The sequence below is a fragment of the Ambystoma mexicanum genome, chromosome 4p (genome assembly GCF_040938575.1).
Source record: "Ambystoma mexicanum isolate Mex_15411 chromosome 4p, UKY_AmexF1_1, whole genome shotgun sequence".
NCBI classification, from domain to species: Eukaryota; Metazoa; Chordata; class Amphibia; order Caudata; family Ambystomatidae; genus Ambystoma; species Ambystoma mexicanum.
In genome coordinates, this window is record NC_090927.1 from 767,258,616 (window position 1) to 767,275,058 (window position 16,443).

The window sequence follows — 16,443 nt, forward strand, 5'->3', positions numbered from 1 at the left end:
AGTGCAGATCAACCTACCTGGGAATGTACCTCTGGCTCCGCCCGAACGATTTTCTGGTGACCCAAAGAGGTTTGCAGTATTTATTAATCAGTGCTGGTTGCACTTCTTATGCCTGCCAGCAGCATTTCCAACTGATCAAGCTAAGGTAGCTTTCGTGCTTTCGTACCTTAGTGGCAATGCGGCAGACTGGTCGATCCCTTTAGTTAATCAAGATGATCCGGTTCTCCATGATTTTCAAGCTTTTCAGCTCAGTATGGAAAAACTGTTTGCAAGACATTCACAGGGGCAGGCCTTGGACAATGAGCTCCTTTCATTGCGACAGGGTAATCAAGACCTTTTGGCTTATATTGCGTCTTTCAACAGACTGATAGTGGAAACTCGATGGCCTGAGGACAAAAGGATTACGCTGTTTTATAGCGGTCTACGTGGAGAGCTCAAAGATGTGTTAGCCCAAGTAGTGAATCCCCCGCAAGACTGTTCGGACTATATTGACTTAGTCGTTCAAATTGACCACAGACTGCAGAACAGGAAGGCCGATCGTTCCAAGTTTGATGCTCGAGTATTTTCCAAACCACCAACTCCTACCAAAGCAGTAGACTCCGGGGAACCCATGCAAATAGGGGGGCCTGAAAGGACCACTAACACAAAAGGAGCGGGAAAGGAGAAAACAGCTGCAATTATGCCTCTATTGCGGAAACTCGGGGCACTTTCTTCGAGACTGTCCGGTGAAACCAGCCAAGAAGGCAGTAGGAGCTGCAGTTACCAGGGTCACAAACTCTGAGCAGGGAAACGACCTCGCCCGACAAGAATAAAGGTCCTCTTGCAGAGCGTTAAAACCAGTTCAGTGACCTCGCATTTCGTGATACCTATGGTCCTCATTAGCCCTGAACATCCGGATCGATTACATGCGATTAAAGCTTACGTCGACAGCGGTGCCATCGGCAATTATGTGGATCATGAAATGGTTTTGAGGATGAATCTGACTCTTTGTCCAAAGGCTGTAAAGGACGTGATTACTACGGTGGATGGTACGGAGATAGCCTCCGGACCAGTAACGCATACCACCCAAGAAGTGACGCTAGTAAGTCAAGATGGACACCATGAGAAGATCGTGTTCGATGTGATCAAGGCCCCTCAGTTCCAGATTATTCTAGGAATTCCTTGGTTAGAGAAGCACAATCCTCAGATCGATTGGCAGGGAAGAACGGTTCATTTTCCAGAATGTGTCTCTACTTGTCACCCTCGACCTGGCGTTGCACTGGCAGCAATTTCCTCGGAGGCTCCCCAGTTACCTCCTGAATACCTAGAATTCCAAGATGTTTTCCGGAAGGATCAGGCTAACTCTCTACCTCCTCATAGGTCTTATGACTGCCAGATAGACCTGATACCTGGATCTACTCCTCCTTGTAGTAGAATTTATGCCCTCACCGAGCCTGAGAATCTTCACCTCCGACAATACCTGGATCAATACCTAGCGAATGGGTTTATTCGTCCTTCCAAGTCCCCTGCTTCCTCAGCTTTGTTCTTCGTTCCAAAAAAAGAAGGGGACCTTAGAACTTGTATAGATTATCGCGCCCTGAACCAGATCACCGTTAAGAATAGATATCCGTTACCTTTGATCCCTGAACTACTGGACCAAGTCAGAAAAGCATGCATATATACAAAGCTGGATCTTAGAGGAGCCTACCACTTGGTACGAGTAAAAGAGGGCGATGAATGGAAGACGGCCTTCCGCACCAAGTATGGGCTATTTGAATATCAGGTCATGCCCTTCGGACTTTGCAATGCCCCGGCCGCCTTTCAATATTTTATGAACGATGTCCTCAGAGAGCTCATAGATGTGTGTGTTGTTGTTTACATTGACGACATCCTCGTTTATTCTTCATCGGAAACTGAACATCGGAAACACGTGAAAATGGTCCTTGAGAGATTGCGTCAACACAAACTTTTCGCTAAATTGGAAAAATGTGTTTTCAACGTGACTGAAGTTGAATTCTTGGGATTCATATTATCACCTAGCGGAGTGTGTATGGATTCAAAGAAGGTCGATGCAATTCTCAAATGGCCATCGCCATCCTCCGTAAAAGGTGTTCAAAGCATGTTAGGCTTCGCTAACTTTTACCACAGGTTTATCCCCGAATTCTCTCGAATAGTCCAGCCCATCACCTCCTTGTTAAAGAAAAACAAACGTTTTGAATGGTCTACCGAGGCGGAACAAGCTTTCCAGAATTTGAAGACTAGATTTATCTCTGCACCGATCTTAAAACATCCTCGCCCAGAACTCCCCTACATCGTTGAAACTGATGCTTCGAGCCTTGCCATGGGGGCAGTTCTATCACAAAAGGACCCAGTAACCAATCAGTTGCATCCCGTGGCATTTTGGTCCCGCAAATTCTCGCCTCCTGAAATCAATTACACTATTACTGATAAGGAACTTATAGCTATCAAGTCCGTCTTTAAGGCTTGGCGGCATTATCTTCTGGGGGCCCGACACACCGTTACTGTGATTACAGATCACCGAAACCTGCAATATTTGAAAACCGCAAAAGCTCAATCCTCTAGGCAACTCCGTTGGGCACTATTCTTTGCCGAGTTTGACTTCATAATTACCTATCGACCTGGTACAAAAAACGGTAAAGCTGATGCCCTTTCTCGGATGGGAGTGGAAGAACATTTGATCAATCCTAAACCTGTACCTATCATTCCCGAACAAAGAATTCTAGGTGTAATCGCCACACAATCCATAGAGGAAGTTAAGGATAAAGCCAGGCTACTGGTAACTCCAGCAGACATACAGAATTGGCATCTGCAGGGAAAGGACTTTACAGTGAAGGACAACCTATTATATTTCCAAGAACGGTTATACCTGCCCAGCACAGATTTACAGAAAAAGGTAATCTCTTGTTATCACGATTCTTTAATGGAAGGACATCCCGGTATGACCAAGACCTCGGAAAAGATCAAGCGCTACTTCTGGTGGCCGTCTTGGAAAAAAGATATCAGAGACTTTATAATGTCCTGTGGAGTATGCGCCCAAAACAAGAGTCAAAAGGAAAAACCAGCCGGCCTCTTACGCCCTATTGACATCCCGCCTCGCCCTTGGCATACGCTTTCTATGGACTTCATCACCGATCTACCTCCATGCTCCGGATACAATACGATCCTAGTAATCGTGGACCTATTCTCCAAGATGGCGCATTTCATTCCACTCAAAGGCTTACCAACAGCAGCAACTCTGGCCCGAGAATTTCTCGAAAACATCGTCCGACTGCACGGTTTTCCTTCAGTTCTAATTTCGGATCGAGGTAGTCAATTTATTTCTCATTTTTGGCGAAGTTGCTGTCGGTCGGCTCAAATTGATGTGAGACTTTCGACCAGCCACCACCCTCAAACCAACGGACAAACCGAGAGGACCAATCAAACTCTGGAACAGTATTTGCGCTGCATGCTACAACAAACTGAAAAAACTTGGAAAGATATCCTTTGGATAGCCGAATATGCCTACAATAACTCTGTCCACTCGGGAACTGGGAAGACCCCGTTTTTTCTTTTATACGGTAGTCACCCTCGAACCTCGGAGTTGGATCCACTCCAAGATCTTGGAACACCAGCAGTAGACCACCTGCATTCTACAATCACCCAAGCCTTTAAGGAAGCCGTTTCTCACCTTCAAAGGGCTAACGAACAATACAAGAAAGGAGCAGACCAACATCGGAAGGAAGCCCCCCAATATCAAGTAGGAGATCAAGTCTGGTTATCCACCAAATATCTACCTCTAAAAGGACCACGCACATTCAACCCAAGATACCTTGATCCCTATTCCATCACTACCATAGTAAATCCAGTAGCGGTCAAGTTGGACATGCCCCCTCACATGAAGATACATCCGGTCTTCCACGTCTCTCTATTAAAACCCGTGCAACCTCAAACCCGACTAACTACATCTCCAAAACCTATTCTAGTTGATGGAGAACTCGAGTTTGAAGTCAAAAGCATCCTGGATTCCAAGATCTCCAAATCTAAACTATTTTACCTGATTGACTGGAAAGGCTACGGTCCCCAAGAAAGATCCTGGGAACCTGCAGAATATGTCCACGCGCCTCGTCTAATCAAAAGATTTCATCGAACATTTCCTAACAAGCCCAAACCCCCGGAGAAGCCCGGTTTGGGAGGGGCCTTGAGGGGGGGGGGTGCTGTCATGATCTCTGCTTCCAAAAGATCAGGACTTGCCCGACTCCCTTGGAAGCAGACCCATAACCCCGGTTCCGAGTGCCAGCCAGTCCCAATTGGGACCTTTTGGACCCTGTCCTGGCGCCAGTGGCACCAGGCTCATAAAGATGCCCAGTCCCAGCGCTGGAAGCGCCGGGCTCATAATGCTTGGGTGGACTTACCTGCAGCAGACCATGCTGCTTACTAACCTGCCAGTTGAACCCCTGATCCTCTTCTGTTTGGGACTACTTTTCCTGTTGGGTGGGGCAGGAGCCACTCCCTAGGTTCAGAATACTGGAACTCTTCTGGAAAGCAGGAACTCTTTTCTTACCTAGGCGTGGCTGTGGAAGGAGACACTTAAGCACTACAGGAGGCTATTTAAACCACACCCGATGGATGAATCTTGCTTTGTGTTATTCTGCATTCTCTGCAGCAGAACACTCATCGTGTCTTCTGCTTCTGATCCTGGGCCTAAGGGAACAAAGTTTTACCATCCTGGAATCCAGTCTTCAGCAGCACCTGTAAAGACAAAGAAAGAACAGGTTAGCACTACGGTCTTCAGTGGCAGCGCATCTCTTACCTGGTCCATCGGCTGTCACCAACGCCTCGCGCTGCATTCCGGCATCTGAAAGACAAAGGCTTACCTACTCTTCGCATGCTCCGGAGGTCTTCGCACTGCATTCCGGCATCTGAAAGACAAAAGCTTACCAGCTCTTCGCACGCTCCAGAGGCCTTCGGCGCTGCATCCCGCATCTGAAAGACAAAAGAAGGTGCGTTTAAAGACATTGGGCAACTTTATTACTCACGTGCCATTACTCCTTCCCATGCCGAATCCAGTGGGTATTCCAGCACCCTTCAGCTTCTCTGAAGCTCCGAACTTGTACCTGCAAGATAAAAGGGACAGTTAGTGCGCATCGTGAAGCAGGCTACAAGCGCTTTCTTGCGTGCTCCAGGCGCTTCTATTCCTCACTCGGGTTCGATCCTCAACTCTCATCAGCCCGCAATCCGCCATCGCCAGAACCCTGCAAAACAAGAGATATCATTACAAAAGACTTTTAAGACATTTGAAGTGCCCAGAACTTACCGTTCGTGCAGTTAACGACGGACAGCAGTCCTCTGAGGTCAAGAGGCCTGCACCCTTATCCAGTGAAGAAACTGGTTACGGCACCCTGCCCCGAGGCAGATGGAGAGCTCGGCGTTCACTTACCTAAGGTGAGGGCGTTAACCTTTGGGGTTCTACAGGAGAAGAGAAAGGGAAGAGGAGAGAGGCACCCAATAACCCCAGTTCATTAATCCCATATTTTCTATCTGCAGACATCTTACTCTTCGAGTCAGACATACAGTGCACAGAGGTCCAGCCCAAAGAGCCAACCGTGTGTTACACATCACCTTTGAAGATACGGCATTCACCCAGTCAAGACCGGCGCCTCTGCGGGAATCAGGTGAGCATTACAGATTCTTGCCCAACCTTCGGCAATTGAGCTTAGACGGTTTCTTAGACACACACTGCTCCCACTCATCTCCCAATCCATTAGATTAGACAACAAATACTGCATGTTCTCCCTCAAGCCCGTAGTAGACGTTTTTAAGGGTAAGGTTACTCCAAAGCTACTTGATGGAATGGAACTTCACTATTCGGCACTTTTGACTTTTTGGGACTCTCTTGAGGGTATCTATTGGAGGAAAATTCTGAAATTGCCGAATTCTATTCCAATAGTGGCCATTAGGTACGAACTAGGGCTAGTCTCACTGTGAGCCAGGATTCTCTGGAGGGTCCTTTCTCTTTTTTCAGCACTGCTCTTTCCTAAACCTGATACCCTCTATGCTGTTCTGGGTCACATGATTTTTTCTCAGAGACCTCTGGTCCGTAATTTATATCTCAACGCATTCAGTGATCTCTGTGACAAGACCCTGTCGGATATCTCCACTGATAGGGTCACTCTACTAACGAATCCCAATACGGTTAAGGAGTGTCTTTTTAGTCATGATTGGAGTAACACCATTGAATAATTGCATTCTTATCCCTCTCTGAGAGACTTACAATTCGACCATAAGAAAAGAGGTCTGTTGTCTTTTATTCTGTTTCAATTTCCCAATAGATATTATCGTTCTCTTCTCATTAAACTCAGATGGAATCTCCTTCCCACCCAGGAAGTCCTACATAAAAGGAAAGAGTTTTCTGATTTAGACCCTATCTGTCGCTTTTGTAAAACTCTGGGGGTGATTGAAACCTCTCAGCATCTCTTTTTAGATTGTACTGCTCTGATATCTTTAAGGGAAAAATATTTAGTTAGATTCAGTGTAATGGGTCAAATGGGGGCTGATAATCAGATCTGGTCACAGTGTCTCGCTATTACTAATATTAAGGATGGACTTGCTGTGGCAGGTTTTATCAAAGCTCTAGATCTATATGCCCCTCTGATATGATTAAATTCGACTCTGTGAAATTTTTAATTCCTGAAGGCTTGTTGTCTATTTTAAAATTTCAAATTTTAATGTTGGAATTTTATTGTCGAACTGTATTTTGCACTGAATCCTTTAAATTTGTCCCTTACTATTTGGAGATTGGATCTATGTTTTTTAATGTATGCTTGTATATTTGAAATTTAGATGTAATTAATGTTTTCTTTCTTTTTAACTTTTTGTAAAAGTTTCTTGTAAACCATATACAATAAAAATAAAAAATAAAAAATAAAAAAATAAATAAACACGAATGTGTCCTTCCTGCATGTTTCGTCTGTGGAAGAGGCAGTCAATAAGTCGTCAACATGTTAAACTAAAATAGAGCCCCCAGGAAATGTAATGCCATCCAGATCTTTGTTCAAAGGCTCACTAAAAATGTTGGGCTTTCTGTGTACGCCTGTGAGAGGCAGGTCTATGTAAATTGGAGACCTAGCTGGTAAAAACAAATACATTTCGGAAATCGGGATGTATGAAGTCTGAAAAGAAAAGTGTGTGCAGATCAACCACTGTAAACCGGTTCCATGTGATAATGTCCCCACAAACTTTTCGCCATTCAAAAGATTACATTATTAGATGGAACATGGGGGTCACCCCCACCACCCCAAAACCTTTATTTTTTTTCAAGGGGAGTGGGGGACACCCCCGCAACGCCTGCTCCCCCTTCTCCCCCTGTCCTTAAACATATGGTCACTTATATAATGTCGCCACAAACATTTCCCTGTGACATTATGTACGGCGACCGTATATATAGGGACATTATTACCTGATACCTGTAAACCATGTGGCAGTGAGCGGTATACACAGCAATATGCTTTTAGGGTTCAGGACAGCCAGGAATGATTGTAATACTACTGTGTTTAGATCCCACAGGTCCTGAACAAGTCCATAAACATCCCAACCCGGGTTTTCAAATGGGTAGAACTGGGGTATTACCTGGGCTACTGGTGGCTATCAGTATTGTTTGATCTAATAATGAGTGCGTTACTACCACAATTCCGCCTCTGCTTCTGGTTTCATCGAATATTGTGGCTTTCCAGATAAAGGCTTACTTGAGTTTATTTTGATTTCGACTGATTCACAATTGCAGAATAAACCTGCATCATCAGTGTGTTGACACCATAACTCTTGGTGCACCTTAGCTAACAATAATTCAAAATAATTGCTGCCACTGCATTATTCATGTCACATATCTCCTTCTTGTTTATCTTGCAACATAGCAATGGCCTCACATTTATGCTCAATGGGTATACCTTGATATACTGCATTTATATATAGTAGAGCCATATTCAAGGCACCCCATCATTCAATTGACTGTTTCGCTAACATTGTGTGCAGTGGGAAAAATTGACTTCTGGGTCTCTCTTATGACTTCATCTGGGAAAAAATGCAGGGATGTGAATGATAAAAAAAAGAAGTACAAAGGTACCAATAAGGACACAAACGCAATATTCCTAAGGACAAGGTTAATGAAAAGCCAATCCAGGGATCGGGTGCATTGAATATGAGCCTAAACCCGTCCTGAATAGTTTCCCGCCATACATTTAGAATATATAAACATTAAGGGTTTACAATTCTCTATAGCTTTTTTTATACAGGAGACTGTGCATTCTTATCACAAGGACAAATGGCTGTTTTTAAGTAATACTGAACTGCAACCTGACCCCAAAAGAAAGAAGACATCAGATTCTGTTCTCTGGTCCCGAAGAATACAACCAGAATACAGCCGGTTCCTCAGTTGTTGAAACCGGTCAGTCACACCCTGGTGATATCCTTTAATCAACAAGATGGCTGAATAACAAAATATGTGTCTATATAAAATTGTGAGGCTATAAATATTCAAATGAAGGAAAAATCCAATTTGTTGAATGCTTGCTTGAATGTACAAGAAACCATAACAATAACATAGTTTTGGGATTTTAGCTTCCTCTTCAGCAGAGGCTCAGGCTTAAGTTTTTTGCTTGCAATACAACCAACGTGCAGGCAGCAGATTTAGCTATAAATAGCTCTTTTTTTTAAATGAGTTCAATGTCGAGAATGTTTCTATCCCTTTTAGATAGGCGGCACACCACCACTGTCGAGGGTTAACCCTCCTCCATAACAGGGAACGTTTAATTCTTGCTCAAAACTGCAAATAGTGATTTAAAAGCACAATAGAGATAGAAAGTGTTTTTGTGAAACTGTAGAGTCTGATCAGTCATTAACAGTTACCATTAACTTCAACATTTAAGGAGGGCCTTGGCGGTCTATATTTATGATAATGGTCAGTGATACCACAGATGCATTTAATTAGAAAGCTGTGCTTGTGGTGTATCACATACAATGATAAAAACCTAAACCGAAGGTTAAAAACACTCCACTAATTAGTCTGCAATACAATTTTCATTTACAAAGAAGGTACTTAGTGGATTTGGAAATATGGTTTGCCGACTCCTCACCAATCAAAACACCCCAAAATAGAAGATAATTATAGAAAGCAAAATGCCAAATAGATACACTTTGCAGTGAATCTAAATATTCCGGCTAATTAGCCAGAACTACTGTGTGTTATGAGGATGTAGCCGTCTCAAAGGAAGACATGCCATGCTTGTTTACTGTGAATTTCTTTTTTTTACGTATTTCCAGAACCAGCAACAAAAATATGAGCCGAGTGAATCATCACAGCGCAAATACTGCTATAATTAGTGAATATAATTCCAAACTGTTCAGTGTAAGGGTCTTTTCAAGCTGAATTATTTCAATAACAGGGAAGTGTTGACTGCGCTTACAGTTTAAGCATACTGCAAATGTCGACGAGGGCCTATTAAAGACTCGTGTATATTTGATTGTGATATGTAGGCATAATATTGGCTTAAGAAATCGTGTTGTTCAACATTGTATTCCCTATATGCACATGTTCTCATAATATCCCAGTTTCCTGGTGCTACACAGCCTCTTTCAAGTCATATATTGAACTCTTCCAATTAAGTTGATGAATCCTCTATAGAATTCATGCAAAATAATCCAATTGGATATAATTACTGTATACTTTTTTCAGTCTACTGAATTACATTTATTAAGTGACAGTATAAAAGCTACTGCACGTGTGCTGGAAATTTGAATGTCTGGTTGGGGGCCCCTGTGAATAAAGTATGCAGCTCTGAACAGACAAATTAGATAAAGTCCCCCCCTCTCCCATTTTCTTCCCCTTGTCCTGCATGTGTGTTTTAACAGGTTGAACACCTGGGCTGAATCATGTATTAATAACCGCTCACTTCTGCGCCGCCATTCTCTCCCTACTCCGGAGCACATTCCATGTAACCTAACGAGCTGTGTACACTTGTCTTGCCATGTCCCTACCAGTGTAAGTATGTAACCTTACTCTGTAATTGCCATTATAACCATGCTTGTACCACTGTAACCATACCCACTGGTTGTATCACGGTAACTAAGCAATTTACCTACCTCTGTAACAGCGCCACAGTGCCCACGGGCTGCTTGGCGCTATATAAATGAATAAATAAATAGTGGTCAGATTGCATCCAATCAGGAGTGGGGGAATGCAAACTTGGGGAGCTTTTCTGACCACACTCTTAAACCTCCGCGACCTTACAGTAAAATAACAGCTTGTCGTGTCGCAATGATGTGTGCAGGAAACAAAGACCCAGAGTTCCCCTACTTCGTATGTCAAAAGTGAAAAAAATGGGGTTCCACACACATCTGTTTCTGCGCCACAGGAAGTATCACTCAAAACTTGTTTTTTGCATTTTCTTGCATTATTTTGCATGCTTTATTTCTTTTTGGTTAAAGCCCATGTAAAGCATGTTTAACATCATAAATTTCCATCATGAAAATAAAAATTACCACATACCATCATGACGACCAGTTGTAGGGTTGATACATGCATAATGGTAAGTATTCCAAGGGAGATGGGAAAGGCTAAGAGAAAAAGGATAAGGTGGGAAAGGCAAAGAGAAAAAGGATAAGGCGGGGAGGGACATTGTGGTAGAAATGAATAAGGAAAGAGAAGGAAAGAAAAACAACAACACATAAGAGTAGAGTTAGCGCTACTTAGCTTTGAAAGTTCCATTTGTCTAGTAATGTGATTAAATACAAATGTTCTCCAAATAGGGCTTACCTATCTCTTGGTGTTCAAAGGTCTCTCTAATACCGTAGTTTGTGCATATGAAACAGGAGTCCCATCAGACTCATAAGCGATGTTCATACTTGTAAAAGTGAAAAGTTATAATTTGGGGAATGGGTTAGTTTTCCTTCGTACACAGCGTAAATGGTTCTTCTCCTTTTAATTCTCAGCTTTACAAGATTACAGTTTCTGCTTTGTCTGTTGGGGGCCATTACGGATTCTGCTGAATCCCAGGCCAGCATTCACTCTCTGCTTCTTCTTTATAAGGTCATCCTATCCCTATGAGCATTTTCTTTAGATTTAAATACAAATAAGTGTGGGCTACTGAGACGCTGAGGAGAAAACAGCGAGGAACTCGGAGAGCGGCCATGGAGTAGAAGCTCATGCCCATTGGACTCAGGGCGCGCACACATAATCGACAAAACAAGCAACAATACAAAGAAGGTGTTAAAACTGTGCGAGAAAGAGAAACCAGTGCAGAAACTCATAAATCAGTGCAGGAAAAGCTCCATAGTCAGAGAGCAATCATAATCCTAATCAGGCGGCAGGTTGAAGAGAACGTTTTCAGTTCCCTCTTAAATTTAGCCGGTGTCTCGGTGGCCCCAAAGCCCAGAGGTAGCAGGTTCCAAGCATTGGGGTCTTGAACATTGAAACTGTGCTCACCGGCCTTCACCAAACCAACAGTGTGAGAGGCTTCAAATAGACGCCCCGGGTGACAACATAAACTGAACGAACCGTGAGAGAGGCCACAAATAAACACCCTGGTCTTCCGTGACAACATAAACAACCGAGAGGCCATAGAAGCGAGCCCAGTCTTGCACTCCACAACCTTTATGTGCAACACTAAGAGAGAGACGAAAGGACCAGCCCATCCTCCTCTAAAGCGATTGGTTGTCAAGAGCAACCTGTGTAGAAGAAAGTATAGACTCTGATACCCCGAAGAAGCTGGGGGACATACATGGATCTGACCAAAATAAAGTGGATGTGCATATCGTTAATGCTAGTCTGTCATTATTGGCAAGAGTCTCACAATCCTAAATTCTGCAGCCTGGCTAATCAGCGGCAGGTGCAGATTCCCCAGCACATTGAGATTCCCCCGCGCATGCAGACTCCCCATATGCGCTGGTGATTCTTTTAAAGACATGGCAGTTTTCTGCTTTCATTTCCTTAACATAACTTTCAGTACAAATAGAAATTCTACAAATTAACTTTATTTCTAATAATAGTCCAGGAAAATAGTATATTGTACAATGTGCAGCGCTGCATCACAATTTGCGATGCAGTCTCACAGGTTTGCTAATTCATTTCACATTTATTTAGCACGGTAGACATTCAAGGCCCAATTTCAAAAAACAAGCTGCTGACTTCTCTTCCTCCACCCAGACATCATTCTCCCCAACCACCTTTCATCAGTCTCAGTTATTTCAAAGGGGGCTAGGAAGAACCAACTTTCCCTTTAACTTCAGTGCTCCAGTGAATGTTTTCTGATGGCCAGTCATGCAATTCCATTCTTTAAAGCGTGGAAGTCATTTCATTATCCATAACTAACACACTGGGCCTCATTGCAAGGTTTGCGCACTGGTAATAACGGTACCGCTAAGGCAATACCGGCAACCATTACCGGGCCGTTGTATTAGGACCCTATATGCCGGTACTACCGGCATCGACAGGGACCTGGTGTGGCCGTGCACCACCATACAGGCGTGTGCGCATGCGCGCGGGTGCCGTGCCAGTAACAACGGCATGCCGTAAGGAAGAGGACATTACGAGTAGCGCAGACATGCAAATACTGGCATCCAGATGCCGGTAAGAAGGGCCACCATGATGCCGGCAATACCTGCATTGCGTATCACCCGTTAACAGCAATCTGCTGTGTACCCAACTGCCACAGGTGCACACAATCAGCACAGGTGGAGGCAATGGAGTCTGGGCCAGCACAAAAGGAGCACACCCACACACCACACCACTTCCCACACCAAAATGAGCCCACTTGCGTTGCGATTATGGGGCTGGGGGACATGCCTGCACTGCTACTCCATGAGCAGCAACTACAACAGGCACTACAGAGGAGACGCAGGAGAAGGAGGGTGAGACTGGCCCAGCAAGTCCCACCAGTGCAGGCAGTGGTCCCATGGAGGCAGCCACCATTTCCTCGCATCAGGGCTATTCCATTCAACCTAACCCCTGTGCAGATACACACCCTGTACCACCTGGACCGGGACACCATCACCTCCATTGTGGACATGATACAAACAACATAGTCAGCCTGATAGTAATCCGCACTGCCATCCCCCCTCAACTGAAGGTAGTGTCTGTGCTCCACTTCTTGGCCACAGGCACCTACCAGCACACAGTTGGGAAGCTGCATGGCATATCACAACCTTGTTTTTCACGCATGCTGAACCAAGTGCTGGATGCCCTCCTGAAGCATGCAAGGGACTACATATCCTTACCACGGACTGCCCAGGAGGTGAATGACACAAAAATTGATTTCCATGCACTGACAGGCATGCCTAATTGCATAGGTGCCCTCGACTGCACCCATGTGGAATTGGTTGTCCCTCATGCCATGGAAGCCGTGTACCACAATTGTAAGCTATACCACTCCATCAATGTGCAGATGGTATGTGACTCCAGAAAGATGACCACCCATTGCTGTGCCCGATACCCCGGATAAACTCACGATGCAATGGTGCTGCGAAACTCCACACTACCCCGCTACATGGAGCGACATGCTGCACGACATGCCTGGCTGCTGGGTAAGTCAGATTACAGGGCCATGGTAGTGAAATGGGGGGAAGATGCACATACCACCTGGGTGAGTCCGGGGTGGGGGAGAGATGCATATACCACCTTGGTGAGTCCGGGGGGGAGAGATGCATATACCACCTGGGTGAGTCCGGGGGGGGCGGAGAGATGCATATACCACCTGGGTGAGTCTGGGGTGGTGACTGTACACTGTCCATACTGCAAAACAATGTGCCCCTAAACATCCCAAACTGAACATGATACTGAATATGTCATCCACCTTCCTCTGGCGGCACACCAATGCCAAAATGTCAGACTGGAAAGCAGCCCACACCCCTCATCATGTCCACTGTACATCATCAGACCGTACCCTCAGCAACACAAATCAGCAACATGCAGTCAGTAAGCAAAATATACATGACTGTATTAAGCACCACACAGGTCATGCATCCATGAGTGCGCATGGATACATGCCACCCAGGGAATCCACTGATTGTCAGTGGCCCTCCACCACAGTAGCAGTGCATGCCACCATGGCCAAATGAACTGATTTATGACAGCGCAATGACAAACCTGTGACAAGACCGTTAGTAGACCTACCTACCAAGTAGTCAACATCACCTATATGAGTGTGATTTCAGTGGAAGGCATCCACAGTACATGAGTACCACCATGCAAGTGGACACTCTGCATCATCTTAGGAACGCAAGCCCACACCTAAGTAATCAGCCTAAATTACCAAACATTGTCCTTCATGACATTTGTCACATGACCTGGCACACATCCCTCACTGGTGCCTACGTCATGGTGCCTCTCACACCATCTGGTTGAGTGGTGAGTCTGATGTCACAAATGCCCTCCACCATGTCCTGGCCAAGTCGACAGCAGGCCAGTCCGTTGCGCATATGTGTAGCCAATGGCTGCCATCATTGATAACCTGCGTACCAATATGAACAAATAGCAGGCTAAGTACAGGTTTCTTAGAAGAAATACCCTCACTCATACCTTATTGTACTCCCATGCAGGTGATGCTGGCTATCCCCTGAAGCCATGGCTCCTCACCCCTGTCAGGAATCCACAGAACAGGCTCATACCCGTACCCGTGTTGTGATTGAGCAGACCTTTGGCCTATTGAAGGCACGGTTCCGTTACCTCAGCAGGTCTGGTAGCGTACTCCTCTAAGGGCCTGAGTAGGTGGCAAAGATCATTATGGTCTGCACCATGCTGCACAACATGTGCATCCGGCGGAACGTACCTCTGCCACCTGACATTGACGAGCAAGCACCGGGTGTGGATGAGGATGAGGAGGGAGAAGATGTAGCACATCGGCCAGGTCACGATGAACCAGATGGACGTGCTGTGCGCCAATCAGTAATAGAAGGTTATTACTGAGAGACTGGGATGCAGAGGCTGCAATGAATGCTGTACTCTGGGCACTGGGATGATGTGCATATGGACACAGGGTGTGGGGGTAGATGGGCACTGTGCACTGTCATGCATTGAATAAACACACACCGAAGAAACCAAATGTCCAGGCATGATATTTTTTGCACACAATGGGTGTATTTAACTGTAAACATAATATTCAAATGACCCTCCACCTACCACACACCCCCTCCACCAACGCCCCCACACACACCCTACCCCCTACCCCCTGCCCCCTCAAACACCTCACACATGATGTTCAATAAATGTTTATTGGTGGTAATGGAGTCAGCACATGCTGGGTGTCCCTGCGACTTGCGGCCTCTCTTTGGATCTAGGGGCTGCATTTCTGAGCACCTTGTGGTGCGCCTGGACATCCTCACAGGGCTGGTTTGGGTCGAGCTGGCTTTGTGCCTGATGATGTGGATGTGCCTTGTTGTGGTTCTGTTGGTGCAGGATACTGCTGCTCATAGTTATCTGCAATCCTGCCCAACACCTGGGTTACTGCTGCCAACACCTCATTGATCAGCCTTGTGTTCCTGTTCATGGCCTCTATGATTGAGGCAGTGTTCTCACGGTATTGGCTCTGGGTCAACTTACCCTCTGCCACATACTGCCTAACAAGCTCGGTCATCTCCTCCTGGCGCCCCTCCATGTGCGTAATGCGCCCCTCAATGTCACAAATGTCTGCGGAGCTGGATGGGGCACTTGCAGGGGGGCCCAATGCAGGGCTGTCCGGTGATGGGGACCAAGCCCCTCAACAACTCTGTCCTCCAGACTGGTGCTGAGGGGCGCTGTCTGGGATTCCGTCTGTGGTGCCCTTTGTGGTGTGCTGGGGGGTGGCCTGGGGGCTGAGTGTGTGTGCACCATCCTCATACAGGTTGTCGTCCTCCTGTGAGTGCTCCTCAATGTGGCACTCTCCCTCTGCATCACTATGGGGCGCTGAGGCAGCTGTCTCCCCGATGGAGCTGTTGGCGGCTGACTGTGTCCTGTCTGCCTCTGCTTTCACTACAGTGGACACATCCTGTGTTGCAGTCTCCTCATGTGGTGGCTCGGCTGCTGTTTGGCTGTCATGTGGCTTGGCCTGTGTTGATGGTGGAGCTTTGTGTGGCAGTCTGGGCATCAGAATGGCCCTAGATGTTGATGCCCTGGTGCCATCCTCCCTGGGCCTGGATTGTTTAACAGGTATCCTGGCCTGTGCGGCTGCAACCTGTCCGTCACTGTCAGCATCCGTGCCTGTGGGGGACCAATAGAGGCAGGACATCAGTGATGGAAGTACGTGCATCATGCATACATTGGTGTTAGTGCAGTTATTCCCATTTTATGCATTGCATTCTTGTAGTTGTGGCGGACAGGGTGCTTGAAATGGGGTGGGTATATTGCCATACGTCGGGTTTTCACATTTCTGCGTTGGTGTCTGCTGTGGGGCCTACCGTTGTGTTGTGGTTTGCGTGCTGTGTGACACATGCAGTTTTGCT